Source organism: Eufriesea mexicana, unplaced genomic scaffold (assembly GCF_001483705.2).
Source record: "Eufriesea mexicana isolate 0111107269 unplaced genomic scaffold, ASM148370v2 scaffold2501, whole genome shotgun sequence".
Taxonomy (NCBI): Eukaryota; Metazoa; Arthropoda; class Insecta; order Hymenoptera; family Apidae; genus Eufriesea; species Eufriesea mexicana.
The window spans coordinates 1,052,246-1,069,758 of NW_016910581.1; positions in this window are offsets into that span (position 1 = coordinate 1,052,246).

A 17,513-nucleotide genomic window follows, 5' to 3' on the forward strand; every position below is an offset into this window, starting at 1 on the left:
ATTCATTTAATCAGTGACACAGGAAATGTATAACTAAATCTTGTAGGTCATCTTCGTTCTGTCCATATTTATCACAAATCCATGCTCTGAACAATTTGTTATTAACAGTCAACTTAATAATTCGTAAACTCTTTGACCGCAAATTTAATTGACTGTTTAATAGTTAAGTAGCAAATGCTATTTTCCTATATTTATCTTATAATAGTTGTAGCTCAGCACCCTTATTATCATTCTAGAATATTCATAGTTGGTCTTATTTGGAAGTAATGAAGTATGCAAAGGAAAGAGCTTTCGGTCCGATACCATATTTACCTTTTATACCTTTAATACATCTACACAACAATCCATCAATGTTACGAATTAATTATCTATTCTGTTCATAGTCCACACCCTACGTCATTCGATTAACATTAATTATCTTATTTGCACAGTCAATATATAATATATTTAACTGTACGTTTCACATATACTTAAACATATCAAAAGGGACACCTATCACCTTTCCGTCTCGCTTCTACCTTACACCACGAAGATTTCCAATTTAACATAGCCTCTTGTCGTGGACACCACTCATACCACCCAATGCTACTACCTCGGTGTTCTCCTTTTGTAAAATATTGTCTCTCCTTTCTTCCTTAGAATTTTTTCGAAAAATTTTGCATCTATTCGTCTCAGAGGTGCTCTTGAAATATACATTGTTATGTACATACTCAGACGATGCTCCATCGTTTACCCAGTAATTATTTCGTAACTTATCCTCGCAATTCAAACCGTCTACCATCTGCGTAACCAATGACGTCGAAATAATTCACGAGAAAGAGGACAGCGGGAAAGGGGAAATGCGGCGTTACGCCATAGCCGTAACCAGATCAGGAAACGTGAGGGAGAAACTTACCGTTGGTGGTCAAACGTGCGAGCCTGATATGCCTTATCATATATCAGTTGGAACAGAATGACTTCGAACAAAGTTGCTAGTACGCTTTCACATGCTTGTCAGAAACACGCACGCTGTAGTCGTGTCCTTAAGCCTGGATTCGAACCTGTACGTCGAGCCTCGTACGTCGAACACGATTCCGTCTCTGATAAATCCAATATGAGTCAAGGACTCGAAATCTCAACACTCTACTGGCGTCTACGTAGAGGGATAAATAATCTGCAGTTCATTACTCGGCTTTCATCCTTCAGAGGATATAGGATGGGGGAGCGTCAGTCAATAATTTCCTTTCCTTCCTCAAACGAAATTTCCTGCCTCGGAGAGCGTTGCACAATGATATAAGCACGACATGGTGAACCATAGCAATATTTTCATGACACAACGTATTCATAAATTTGGATTTGACTATGGTAATAATGAAGCAGTTGGCGCAGTCTAGGGAAATATGTGAATAAGAAGCAGTAGATCCTACAAAACACAAACTATTGTAAAAACTCACGTGAAGTTAGGGTATGCAGGTACTATGGGATGAAGAGTCCTGCGAAGGGAAGTGAAGTGATATCGCTAATTAAAAAGCTTATATACCGTGGTGTCTAATAAAATGAATCATAAAGTAAGTAATAGTCTAATTTGAAAAGTGCACATATAGTTAGTGTAGATATGCACTATAATATTAAAGTAGGATGCAGAAACAGTGTATGATTCCAAAAACCCAAAAGTCGGAAATATGTCGTTTCAAAAATATGAGTGAAAATGATGGTACAATTAATCTGTATATTTTACGTTTGTTTACATATACCCTATTAGATCGCTCATAGATACATCACTCATACAAATTTTGCCCATATTTCTGAAATGAGATGTTTACACTTTCTACAATTTTCCTATTATATTCTGTTCCTTACATAATATTTACATAGTACTCTAGGTATTTTTAATGCTACAGTATTAATTCAAATTATTCTTTAAGACATATTCTCACGAACAATTTCTCTACCATTTGCGTACCGCTTGTACCACTGGACCAGCTTCCTTGATCTGCAATTTGCTATTTGTCTTCATTTTCAGTTAACATTTGAAACATTTGTTTTCAGTGAAATCACTGAATAAGACAGCACTACGAGGAGACTGGCAAACATCTCCAATTCTTCTTTTCGAAACGAAGTTTTTGTTTCTATCATATCTTCCAGTGCAGGCATCTGATCGGATTCGCTATAGGTCGAATAATTAAGAACGTTTTTATGGTATAGAGGACTAATTCTTATTGCTATTATAGTAACTGACTAGGTACAACTTTGTTTTACTTCCTGTGTTCCAAAAAATTTATTCGCTGTATCCTTCAGAGTCCAGTTCTGCACTTACAAGGTATCTGCCCAAGGATCGTAACAAAATAAGTTTGATTTAATCGATTCGCCGACAAAGTCCTCTACGGAGGTTTATGATTCGGTTACAGTAAATGAGAGGCAATAAGGCATAACGAGACTTCGGTCTTCTGACGACGCACTTAACAGAGGAAACGGTACAAATCTTGCTTATTCACAGTTGAGCGAAGGATGGTAAACGAATATGCCTTGAGGTGAGTCATCGAGGTGGTATCTAACCGCAGTGGTCGATCCCTCTTGGAAGGGTGAAGTGAGAATCTGGAATAGAACGTACAATAAAATGTGCTCTTTATCCCTTTCTTCGTTTTCCAATGCCGGACGCTTAAAGGGTCGTGGATTCGAAGATCAGTACTTATACGCGCTGTGAAATCTAGATTTTGTTTCGGTTTTACAGTTATTAGGCGCTTAACCATTGAGTATTATTGTTTCGTAATTAGAAATTGTTTGTCTTACTAACAACTTGATGGAAATGTTTGGGACATTTATATCGATGTAACTGTGCCACGCGTTTTCTCATTTTTGTTAGATACTCTCGGTTATGTGCTCTTCAGCTGTCGATTCGAGACGTAAAATTGATACGCAGAAATTTGTGCGAGTGTCTCTTGTTTAAGATTGGTGCTTCCGAGATGCAACGTACGTCTGAATAAAGTATACATATTATATGAAGCAATACAATAAAAATAGGAGAGTACAGGTAATCCTTCTCTTATCTTAATGATAAATATCAAGAATAATTTTGATGTTAAAAATCTATTTTTCAAATAATTATGGAAACAGGATATCAGGAATTCGTTACTTTAACGGGTGTGGTAGTACTGGCGTTGTGTTTTATTTTCCACAATACGAATTTAGGATATGAAATTGATATAAGGAAAGTATATAAATGTATGATAAGCTGTGTATTGATATTTCGATGACTTCCTATTTCGATAATTTTTTATTCTAACAATACTTGGTAATTTGATTCATTCTTAGCTATCTATTTGGATCAAAAGTATCAGGCTTTTAAGAACAGTTAGCATATCTGCGATGTTTTTATAGAAACCATTGATGCTACAATTTCAATGTAAATATCTACTATTCGACTTCGCTGTTTCTTATTTTCAGTACTTTCTGTCAGGAACATCCTGTTAGACTAAACGCTTTTTGTGATTCATTAGATACGAAGGTATCGCGAGAAAGGAAGTGTCTAGAATTTCCCATTCTCCATGACTCCCAGGATTTCATACATCTTACCGGTAGAAAAAGAATATTCTATTTTCTCAGCGTAATATAGTTAGTATTCGAACATTCTAATACTCCTTTACAGTCATACGCTGTTGGAGGTACTAATAAAAACAAATAAAACTAGAACTAACTTATTAGGTCCATGGATATACGTTTTTAAGGAATAGAATTGTAAACCCGTTAGATTGAATGAAATTGCTTTTAATTTACAATATCCTACGCATTTAATGAGGCAGAAGCACATACTGAATTCCTAAATTAAATGTAGAGCATGAAATTAATACGCAATATGCTAAATTTTAAATCTGCTTTCCTGCGAATGGTGGCTCACAATATCCTCCTCCCTCTTTATCTATAATGAAAGTAACATTTTTTACCGTGAATATTATCCAGTATGAAATGCCTTCGTCAGATATGGTTATCTAACTTTTTCACTGCACGTGATATTTGATAGAAATGCAACAGTAGTATTACGCCGAGCGTATCTGCAATACGTTGATTCCACGATTATTGTAGTTCATTATATCCAACTTTCGTTCTTGAGTCTTTAATATTTATATCAGTACACTGGTATATTTTTAGCAGTCGATTGAATGTAATTCTTGGAGCTATTGGTACATATATGGAATATGTGTAGCAGAGATTGCAGGCACAGTTATGGCAAAATTAACCTACATTGAAGGTAATAAAAATGTTGCACAAGGTAAGTATCTGCATCCTCGTTCATCTGGTATTGATTGCAAGGAAAGAAATTTTCCAAATGGAATGCGTTTCCATTGAATCAGTTAATAATACGTTTAATAGTAAAAGATGGTAAAGGTAAAATTTCTCTGGAAAGAATGCGAACTTTTTAATTTCGATTATCAGACTATTTCTCTAAATGTTCCGTATTAAATAGGAATCTGGAGAAATAGGAATAATAAGGAACAGAATAAAATATTAAACTGCAAAGTGGAATTCTGATATATTTTCTGCAGTACCAATTATGCTTAACGTAATATTAGCTGATATAATTAACTGTGCTTCTGTTGAAAGGATTCTGGGGTAAGTAAAAAATGAAACTTGTTCCAAAATGGACACGTGGAGATTTATTTCTCAACCAACCGGTTAATAATATTTTGTTTCGAAACTCTTGTTTGAATATAATGTAACTGAATAATCTAGGACATAATCTTGGCGCTGGCACTTACTGGCTCGGTTAGTTAAAAGCCTTTAGGTTAAATCCATATTTTGACCGGAAAAATTGACGCCACCCTTAACTTTCAAATATAAACTTCAAACCTGCGTTCTATATAATATTATTTTAAATATACTTCTCCCAAACTTTTGATTAATTATATGCATGACGTGTCAGAATAATATTAATCAGAGGAATAAGTAATTAAATCATCGACGGTATAATTAAATCTGAGGACATGCATATATCATATTTTAAAGTAATACAGTTTACCTTTCAACCGCCTTTCTAAATTTCATCGTTACATATATAGAATTGACATAAGAAATGAAATAGTTTATGACTTAAAAATAATATTCATAATAATATTATTGATAATATAAGCAGTAATTAAGGGGGACTCGCTAATATTTATTAATTCAATTATACATTTCTTTTCTTTTTTATTTCCTAGATACTGATTATTTCTTATTACAAGACATCCAAATGAGCAGAATTCCAAACATAGTTTCCAAAATAACAATCCCCATATCGTATTTGTCAAAGATCAGGTACCCCCTATAAATCTAATTTACAATGATCAAAGCTGAGGTCCTCCATAGTGATTACTATATTTCCACAGTTACTCACTACGTGGTAGAAAAAGGATGTAGAATTTTCAACGAGAGTTGAATATGAATTTCTATTCTTCATCTGTTTCATTGAAAAAAATATGAAATATTTACATTTAATGTACACTATCCTTCAACGTGATTTCATTCCCCTTGGTTAATGTTTTGCACGTTTCACGGATCGACTTCTCTCTCGTTTCGCGTGCAGCCTTTTATATCTCGAATATCCTAGCTCACTTTATAACAGACGCATATGATGATATTTGAAATACCTGTAATTCGTGTTCCGATAAAAAACGTTGTTAAAAATCAGCGTTTAAATTGCATTTTAGTTCTCACGCATATGTTTCGATTCCTCTATACCAGAACAATGCACGTTTCAACATTTTGAACATATACTCTCCGAATAAAGTTTTAATACGAGATTAAATTCTTAACAGTGCAAAACATAGATGTTAATGAATACCAATTACAAATAGTTTAGTTTTGCTTCAACAGATAGCAGTGTCCCAAATGCTAAATAGATTAAGGAAATTAATTTTAATAAAATACAAATAATCGAATTAGACTTAAATATATAAGTTGTGAGAGGGAATAAATCGAGAATCGAATGAGGGAAATTTAAGTCATAAGTAAAGGGAAAGAAATCGATAGGAGAATGGGTGCTATTAGTGTATCTTAGTTGTTAAGCATTGGAAATCTGATGAAAAATGAAAGATACGCAGGCGTATCATCGGCGTGATATTTATAATGCAAAACACACGCTGATATTCCGCCTCAAGTTCTTCGGCGTGAGGTGTCCTACAAAGGGTACCGAACCCCATAAATGTAACGTGACTTGGAAAACACCCGGCATAAAGTGAACATGCACCAACTTCCAGCAATTCACTAGCTCCATCCCTTCACGTGATTCTATTTCCTTTTCACCAACGCCTTGTGCAATGTCAAGTCAAAGAATCCTTCTGAACGAACCGATAAGGGTCTCTCAATTTATATTAAAATCATTATTCTTCTGTTTTAAAAATTTGATTCCAAATGGTGCATGGATTGAGAAATATTATCATGTATTGATGCATCATTACAGGAATTGCTGCTTCCTTCGTGCAGTCCAGAATATCCAACTTCAACATAGAAAGAATTGGACTTCCTTCTCACAGGACAAAAGTAGTAATGCCAGAATGCCCTGAAATTAATTTTTGGAAAAGTTTGGAACGGAGGAATAGCATATTATTGTGTAGAACAGGAGTAGGTACTTTGAAAAATTTGACATGGAAAGCACACGCTTCACTCATATTCTTAAAGCAAGGAATAGTCAAATATTGTGCAATTATATTCAACAGTATTTATCTTTAAGGAAATGAAATGCGAATTAGAAACGTATCATTAAAGTAAAAGTTAGAAATCACCGTGAATATTAATTAATGACGAAGTCGTTTAAAAATTGTGATACAAATGAACTAATATTTTCAATCTTTTGCCATAAAGGAATTATGCTCCTTAGTTATCCATTGATGTCATTCGTAGTAACATTCCTTATACTTAAAGTTGGATAACGACGAATTTTATATCAGTCGTTTACAACAGTAATTTCCATATTATGAAGATTAATTCAAAATTTCTTCTCCCCCAACCATTACTCTACTTTCACAAATCAGATCTAAGTCCGTCGATTATCCCCGATTCTCAATTTTTTTTCTCTTTCCGCCATTCGATGCAATGCTCCTCATCATAAATTTTGTGTAATGCAGAATTTTATAGGAGTCATATATAGCATGGTAATTGCAATATTGAAATGACTAATTCAAAATTTCTCCAAGGAGGAATGAGTTTCTTTAGGCACCTGGCATTCTATATCAACTTCTGAATTATAAACTTATCGATTTTTCTCGATTCTCAATTTTTTCCCATAAAAGGACAGTATCCCATGCCGATTATGTTGAATAATAACGAATTATTAATCTGTCATATCTAGAATGTTGTAGGACACCGTTTCGGAACGAAACCACGAATCGGCGATTGCCAACAAAAGCAATTTATAAACCGATCAATCTTTTCTAGATGCAAATGGAAAAGTTATTTTGAGTAACAAAATTAAGTTCTGCGCTCCCTAAGGAGATGTGAGAAGTAGGTTAGGAAACGCTGAAAGGCATGATCCTCGACGACAAATACAGAGTCCTCAGAAAACAGTTCTGACAGGCACGAGCGTGAGTCGTTTGTTGTTCGAAAGAGAGTTAAATTAGGATGCGCCTCTCTGTGTTTTCGTTTCATTACTTGGCTTTCCTTCCTTCGTTAAAGTAGTTTTTTAATTTCGTAATGGTTTTATTCCGTTATTTTTGCTTTGTCAATTTTTGGTAACGCAAGCTTTCGTCGTCCTACAATTTCGTAACTTAGTAATTACGTAACTTAGAAATTCAGTAATTTCAACATTAAGATTGTTATTTCCGAATGTTTGTAAAATGTACTGAATGGAAATACTGGAAGTTTGATCATATTACTGTAATAGAAGAAAAATCGGGATATTAAGTAATATGAAATTTTTAATTAAAAGTTTGTGAATAGACACTTAATCCAATGTAGGTTCAGCAATAAATAGAAATATTTTTCATTCGCGTAGATATAAGGAATGGGAGGAAATAGATTTTTCTTTTATTTATGATTGGATAGAAGTACGTGTGAAAGTAAAATATTGTGGAAGTTAAAAAGGGAAATGTAAATGTTGAATTTGACTTGAAAGAACCTCTAAATTTCAATTCTTATTGGTATCAATAAGATTTGGAAAATGTATTGTAGGTTACAAGTAATTCACTTTTATATTTTACATTCCGACTCTTAATTATAACTTCTCTTGTGTTAGAGGTTTAATTTGTAGTACCGTTAATTAAGGCATTGCTTCCTTCTGATATTCGCTATGTAATTCATACCATATCATTATGAAAATTTCGTATCCTCCAACTTTTCACTCTAATTTTCTTATAAAGCAGTGTAATCTTTCACGGTTTCATACAAGTATGACATTTAGAAACCAGTAAAAGTCATTTAGAGGCAAGAAAAGCAGGTTTACAATATTTATCGTAATTCTACATAAAGCTGCACCCAAACACGGTATGAATGAATAATAACAATACATAAATCTGTCTTAATGTAACTCAACATTAACAATTCCAGAAGCAATTACTGGGACTAGTCGTTCCAATTGTTGGTATACGCGATAAAACCATGCTGCACCAATTACTGTAGTTAATAATAAGTATAATAATAATACTTCCGTGGAGACTGCCTCTTAACTCAGAATAAATAATTCGATGAAATTTCAAAATCGACGAAACAAAATGGGCATGCATATTCTAGGGAACAAGCGTTGTAGCAGAAGCCTCTAGTTATTGTTTCAGTCAACCCCGGCTCGAACGTATTCATTTGCAGCAGACAAACGTAATCCAGTCACTCATATTTCCGCATATCACGCGTCTATTCGCACGTTTTCCGCACGATGAGAGGAATTAATAATAGACACTACGTTTCGTTTGAAAGTTGCTGGAAGGACGCGTCGGATTATGCTTTGTTTAGAGGCAAACGCAGCTATGTCGTAGGATTGTACACGCTCGCAGAAAACCATGCTGCTCGCCTGCATGAAAAAAGGTAATAGGGCCAAATAATTAGATCAACGCTACTATGGAGCACCGTGACCTATTGCTAGTCTATGACTCGCGGCGTATATATTAAGCTCGCCGTCTGCAAACGGAAAAAACCCGTTTGTAAGCGTTCGCTATGCGTCCTTCCGCGACGACATTATTATATTCCGGCGTCGTAAACACTGTATTTGCAACGAATGCATATTCATACAGACAACTGAATGTCTAGCAACTTGTTTCTGCGTTCAATGACTTTCCATTGCATGCAACCAAGTACTAACGGGGACGTACGCTACCTTTTCCATTAAGCAGCTATAACTTTGCGAAGAGAGATCCGAGGATATCGCTTGTGGGCTCCATGTAAATGGTAAACCTGTCCTCTTGAGTCTTTCGATCGAATCTCCTCTTGCACATTTTTGTGGTGGAAGGCGAAGACGGGATTCCGGTCTAAAGATTTGGGAAGACTTAAGAATAATATTTCTTTCAGAAATTTATACCTGGGCTCCAAATTGGGGAAAATTAGACCACTGTTGTTACTCCAAGGTATTTAGTGTACGATTTTTCACTGCTAGGTAATTTCTTTCCGAATAGATTATTCCACTAAACTCCGAACTTGTTTGATATTACTATAAGAACCGGATGGAATTTTGGTTGCTCTTATTCAGTGCGACTGGTGCGTGTTAATGGAACTGCATCCTGCTTATATTCTACGATATTAATTCTTTAATTTGAATCATGTCGCTCGTATACTATTCATTGAGTCTGAAATTAATTGGAAACGAAAACTTGCCCAATAACTTTCATTGTGTGACTTTAGTGGTATTATAAGCCGTAATTGAACTTAATGCAAAAAAGATATATTTTTATTGAAAGTACCGGTGTTCCAATTTTTAGCAACTATCAGCAAAAACAGTATCCGTCTTCAACAGTAAAGCAGTCTCAATATAAAATCAATCCGGGGATGCGAAAGTAAGGCCAACGAAGGTATGCAAGCGATATACGTGGTAGCGTATGGCGCTAACCGCTAACAATAGGTTGACAAGTCTACATCGTCGTGAGTTTCTCAAACTAAATCCCATAATTATCAATTGTAATAGAATTAGGCTAAAATTACATGCAGCGTATATTAACGCGCGCGAAATATGAATAAATCCAAAAATTGACAAAATTTTATTTACAACGGAACGTGTATGCAAGTTGCAAATTAAAATTTATTAACATCATTATGCTCAGTTTCTCGTAAATATATCAGGGTATAAGGACTCAAGGGAGCACTGGTAGACAATTTACATTATTTCGTGGATTAAACCAGCCAAAGTTCAATTCCGAAACCATTTCCGAACCTCTTACTTGAAATTCCCCAATGAATCGATCATTGCATTGGTCACATGATTGGGCGTTGTTGCGTCCAACATAAGCTAAATTATTTTTCCTACATTTTTTCAAATTCATCTCTCCTTTTCTTGTCCGTGGGTCAATTAACCTGTGCTACGTATAGCGTTAGATATCAAATGACGTTGCGTGGAATGCCGGAATGAAGTAATTCCACTCGTTAATTAGTACCCGATACCTCGTACACCGCTTTAAGGAATTTCGTCGAATAATACACTCGGTCGAGGAAACTCGTTCCACGTTCTAATTCCAATCCTTCCGCGACTCAATGCATGGATAGATGCTAACTGACGCGTAACGGAAGTAAGTAACGCGTGTTCCCGGTAGTCCTGACTACAGTGTATAATATTAGCGGTGCCATAATGTCAGCATTTCAACATTCTCTTGGCAAATGGGCGCGTGAACGAAGATACACAGGTTCGCGTATTTGATTCGAATGCATTTGGCGCTCGCTCGAGACGGAGAATCAAGAAACCGAGCAGATGCTTCAACGGGCAGGAATACCAGAGCTGGTTACAGATTCGATATCGGGGAGTCGTCGGCATGACCTCCCTTGCGTCAAATATTCCACCGGCGATCTCTCCTTAGATATCCATGGAAATCTTTTGCATTCAATTCCGTTGTATCCTACAGGGTTATTTGTTATGGGATAGTTTGGTTATACATATGGCTTGGATCTGTTACTGGATTCGTGGTTCTCGGTAATCTTTCTATAGGCATTAAGGTGTTATGCAATTCCTTATTTTAATTAATGCTGGCTGGTGGACCGAATTTGCTGTTTAAGTTGATATTTCACATTATTTTAGATATTCGGTGTAAATAGCTTGTGACATTGTTTAATTGGGAAGTTTAATATGGTTTGGTCGGCGGCATGAATTATTGCTCAATATCGTATGGTTTACTAATATCTAGTATATCTATTTATTGCTTTATCTATAGGGGACTAACCGTTCTCAAAAATGACAAGACAATTATTACAGTGAGGCACAATGTTAACGGTAACAAAGAAAAAACAAGGGTAAATCACGGAAATAAAAATAAAAATAAAAATATACAGGCATACAAAGAAACGAGATGCGTATATGTATAAGAAAAAAAGAATTTTTTGCAGAGATGTGCGATATAACAGCTGCTTTATAATGTGGAGGGATTGGCTGAATAAATATACGATAGAATATGAATTGTTGACATTAATAATGATTATATTAATAACTGAGATTTCTGCAAAAGCAGATTTACGTTTTTGTAAGTAATGAAAGTAGTATCGTCTTGAGTAAAGAGATGGAACACTGTTTTAGGATTCTTCATTATAACAGAACAATTGGCAGGACTATTGAGCACTTCATGAACAAAAAGAATTCCAGAGATTTCCCTCGTTCCATCTAACATTGTTAAAATATGTGATGAGTGTATGAATTCTTAAGTATGACTCGAAACTAACCTGAGCTGTCCAATATGTCGTAACGACAGGTATCGTACTATTCCTAAAGTGGTTGTGTGCAATTTAAGGTAAGGTACCCAGATTCTTAAAATCCTTTGTTAGATAGTTTGGAAATCCTTTGAATTTGTTGCTTCGACTTATGTTGTTAATTAAATTGAATTGACTTGTGTGTTCTCATTCAATGCCTTGTTATACTGAATTATCCAGCCTAGTTGCATTCCATTCACTCTTTTAAATAGTGTTATACTGTCATTTGGAACATAACTATTCTTTCCCTGAGAATTAAATACAATTGACAAAATTTTTCAATTTTCGGTCAATATTTATGGTAATTATAAGACTTTAAGGAGCTCTACATTTTCAGGAAGCTGTTCGAAACGCTAGGATACATATTTTATCAAAAGCGAGCTTCAAATTTGAAAGATCTCCAATGTTATATTATTTTTATATCTCTGTATAATATATGCCTTATAATTCAACTATCTGTACTATGTCATTGTAATACAGTTTAAACTCGACAGATACCTATTTGTATTATGCCTAAACGATGCACATAAGTACAAAAATGTTTACAATGTACGTGCACATAAGTATCCAAGGTATCCATATAATTCAAATTTGTATTCTGACCCATTTTATGACGAACGTCCATTTATTTTTCTCTGTATCTAAACGAACTTATGATAATTTCTCTATTAGTGATTTTCCGCCAGCATTACCTTGAGCGAAAACAGATTTTCCAACTGTAGGTACGATTCTATATACGAATTTCAGAGAGATTTGTCAATTACGAAATATGAGATTGTTAGCAGACACCTGGTACAGTTTAATTCGTATCAAGGTTAATTCCAGATTGTTCTGTTTGCTTCAAATTATCATAATTCAATTGTATTTCTTAGTCCTTTGGGAAAATTGTTGAATATTTATGAATAAGGGTAAGCCTGTGCAAGATGAAGATAAGAATGCCTCGCAAAAGAGCGTTTCGAAATGCATTACCCCTGCTTGGATATCAATGACAAGTGTGCAGTTAGTCCGAATTGAATAAAATTTCGTGCATTATCTATACAAAAATCGTCGGGTATTTCACAGCAGAAATTCGATATGGACAATTTGTAACTGAAACTTTAATTGGTATATTTGGTAATAAAGTATGTGTGACCCACGACGAGAATAGTATGATTGCACGGAATTGAAGGGAAATATTACTGCAGTGTGTTCAAAAAAATATTATTAGAATACTAATAATAGTTACCGTTAAGACTCTGAAGGCAATGATCACAACAATAAATGAAGGTGAAAAATGTTTCTTCTGGTGCTGGTATGAGCACTTCAAAAATGTAATGAAATATAGTTCAGGAAGAAAATGTATGGCCTTGTTCTTACATGTGCACACATGGAACAAGCTAGAATAATTTCCGAAAATTGGTCGTAATATGTTTATCAGTGTGAAGTAACGTACAGTTAATGGAGAGGTTAATTGAGATTTAAACGATGAGGACCATGATAAAGTTATAGAAGCCAAATTTGTAATGAATATTCCCAAGCGAAGCAATGTAGAAACATTAGCAGCGGTAATGAGCTTTCGTATGCAAGGCGTACCAGCCGATAAATTGCTGTCGCATACGAAACAATTAGGGCGATGGAAAATCAGAGAATAATTTACATAGAAGTATGATGATAATAATGCAAAAACTATGTCAATCATGGGAGTAAAGTTCACAAATTGAAACCCAAGATGGGTCCATACTCAATTCACTTAAGTGACGACTATATGATAATAACTGAAATGGAAGTAGCTTCACGCGAAATATGGAAATGATGTTCTCGTGATTTTCTATTTTCATTTCACCATAAGTGGCAACAACCAGAAGTCATAAGTACATACAAGAAAGGTTTCGAATTGCTACGTGCACATCGCGGAAACTTCTCGAAGCGCAAATGGTTAATAACCATGAACGTGACACCCAAGGCAACAGCGTGCTGAGCGGACAATCATTGAATAGTGAAGAGAGAGGATCATGAGACGAGAAATGCGTACAGTGATGCTGGCTGTACTCAGCCCTGCATTGAAAACTGTTAATATTCGAAATTATAACTGATCTAAACATTCATCCATCTAGAATTGCAATACTACTGAGATGAATGGAGAGTATGTTAATAGAACAGCTGCAGAGCTCTGCAGACGGCACGTCACAGTACCGAATTGTAGTACACAGTTTGTAGAATTATGTAGATGCCTATATTCAATGCTGTATTGGCATATGTCATTATCTCCAGCGAAAGTTGTTCTATCCGTTGATCATTCTGGAGTTGGTATGGTATTTAAATAATCAACGAGCAGATTAATCTACCTGATAAAGTACTATGCCCGTGATGTACTACGTACCGTACTGCCAATTGTAAATATATACTTCCGTAACTGTGCTACACATTGATTACTCTGGGATTACTGTGTAATATACGTCATTAGCGAACAAATTAATTCAACGTCTGCACTGCTTTGTCGGTGAATGATCTAAGAAACGTACAGCCAACTGCTATATCTCTAATTAGCCTACACATTGACAATTCTAGAATTGCAGGTAATTTAATCATCAGTGAATAATTTTATACAACGTCTACGTTACTGTAATGATGGCTGCGCTCAGTAATGTGGTGTCAGTAGATAATACCTCGAGAGAAAATCGATCTGTCTTTTGCCACTTCTGAATTGCTATAAAATTAAATCATGAGTCAGCGGATTAATCAAACGGCTACAGTGCTCTGTTTGACGATGTACTAGTCTCCGTACTCACAGTTGCAAATGTCATGGGCCATATGTGATCTGTACAAAGATTATTCTATGCTTGCGGCGGCATTTCAGTTATCAGTAAACAGATTAATCCAACGGTTACAGTGATCTGATGTTGCATGTACTAAGTATCGTACTGTCAACTGTAGTTATCTCTAGCCATGTTTGATATACGTGGGTTATTCTAGAATTACTGTGAATTTAATCATCGGTGAACAAATTTATACAACGGCTACATTCCGGTCACGATGGCTGCACACAGCACCAAGTTGTTAATTGTTAAAATCTAGAGCGATAATGGATCATATCCATGTCATTCTAGAGTTGCTATAGTATTCCATCAATCAGTGAACAGACTAATCCGACATATACAGTGCTCTGCTGGTGGGTGTACTAGGTACCGTACAGCCTATTCTAAGTATCTCTAGCCATATCTGTACTATACAATAATTATTCTAGAATTGCCATGGAATTTAAATCATAAGTGAACAAATTACTCTAACGCCCACAGTAATATGATGGTGGATGTACGCTGTACTGTGTTGACAATTGTTTGCATAACGAGCCATAACGTATCTGGCATTAGTCATTATAGAATTGCTATAAAACTTTGTCATCATGAAACATATTGATCAAACGGCTACTTTTCTCTGTTAACGGCATTACTCTGTGACTTATAGACGTTTGTCAATGTCTGCTACGACAAATTATTCCGTCCGTTGATTATTTGTATTTGCCTTGGAATCTATGCCGTCAGTGAACAGATTGATCCAACGGTTACAGTACGGTGCTAGTGGCTGTACTCAGTACTGCTTTGTCATTAGTTAATATCTCGAGCGATACTGGATCTGCTCTTTCTCATTTTAGAATTGCTATAGGCTTCAAACCATCAGTGAACAGATTAATCCTGTGGCTACAGGGCTCTGTTGGTGTATGTAATGACTACTGTTCAGCCATGGAATATTCTGAAATTGCCGTGGAATTTAAGTCTTCAGTGATCAAATTAATTAACGTCTACAATGGTATTGTGATGGCTATACTCAGTACTGTATTGACACATATCAATGCCTGCAACGACAACTGCTGTAACCATTGATCATTTTACAATTGTTGAACATCCTGGACGATCCGCGAAAAGATTAGTTAAGTGGCTACGGTACCGTACATATGTTTAGAGTCAGTAAGTTATTGTCAATTGTCAATATCACTGTAGGAATATGATTCATCCGTTGATCATTCTAGAATTGCTATAGAGTTTAAATCATCAGTGAAGTGATTAATCGAACAGCACTAGTGCTCTCCTGATGGATGTACTAATCACCGTACTGACAGGTGTAAATATCTCTAGCAATAAGGGATCTAGGCGTTGATAACTCTATTATTGCCGAGGAACTTAAGTCATCAGTGAACAAATTAATCAAACGGTTACAGTGCTCTGTTAGTTTCTAAACTCAGTACTGTAATGACATACGTCAATGCCTCAAGCGACCATTACTCTATCAATTGGTATTTCTACAATTGCTGAAGGATATATATGATCAGCGAACATGCTAATTCAATAGCTACGGTATCTTGTAGATGGCTGCACTCAGTGCTGTACTCATATTTGAGAACATCTCAACCGACATTTGATCCATCCACGGATCATCCTAGATTTCCAATGGAGTTTAAATATATGGAGAACAGATAACTCCTACTGCTACAGCGATATTTTGGCGAATGTACTAAGGAATTTACTGTCAATTGAAAATATTTTTAGACGTAAATCATCTGTACCTTGATTATTCTGGAATTGCTGTGGTATTGACAACATTAGTGAACAAACTAATCCACCGGCTACAGTGCACTCTTGATGGCTATACTCAGTACCGTATTGACATATGTCAATGTCTCCCACTTCCATTGCACTATCCATTGATCATTCTACAAATGCCGAGGAACTTAGATCATCAGCGTACCGACTATTCCATTAGCTTCGGTACTGTGACCATGGCTGCTCTCGGTACAGTATCGTCATACACAGATGTGTGGTATATCCGCTGATCTATCTCGAATAACTAAGGACCTTAAATCATAAGTGGACAGAATAATGCCACAGCTACAGTGCTCTGCTGGTGGATGATCGAAGGACAGTTCTTCTAGCTGTAAATATCTGTAGCCGTAACCGTACTATACACTGATTATTGCAGAGCTGCCGTGGATTACAAATCATAAGCGGACAAGTCAATCCAGCAGATACGTCACAGTGATGATGGTTGTTCTCAGTACAGTGCTGTCAATTGTTAACATCTCGAGCGATGATGTATCTGCCCTTTCTCCTTTTAGAATTGCTATAGAAGTTATGTCTTCCGTGAACAAACTAATCCAACAGCTACATATCAATGATGCCAGCTATGGTCGGTCCTGTTTTGTAAATTGTTATTATCTCGAGATGTATTTGTTACGCCTTTGGCATTCTACAATTGCTATAGGACTTTAAACAACATTGAACAGATAACTCCAGCAGATACCGCGATTTGTTGGTGGATGAACTGAGTACCGTAATGGCAATTTAAAATATCTTTGAACATAAACCATCTGTACGCTGGTTACACTAGAACTGACGTGGAATTGACATCATTAGTGAACAAATTATTCCACCGGCTACAGTGCCCTCTTGATGGCTACACTCAGTAATGTACTGGTATATGTCAATGTCCCATGCGGCAATTGCTATATCCATTGATCGTTGTACAGTTGCTAATGAACGTAGATGATCAGCGAACATATTAGTTCAATGAATACAGTATTTTGAAGATGGCTAAGCTCAGTACAATGTTGTCATCTGTCAATTCCACTAACGCTGTTTGGTCTGCTCTTCTTCATTCAAGAATTGCACTAGAACATACATCATCATTGATCACATTAATCCATGGTTACAGTGCTCTGC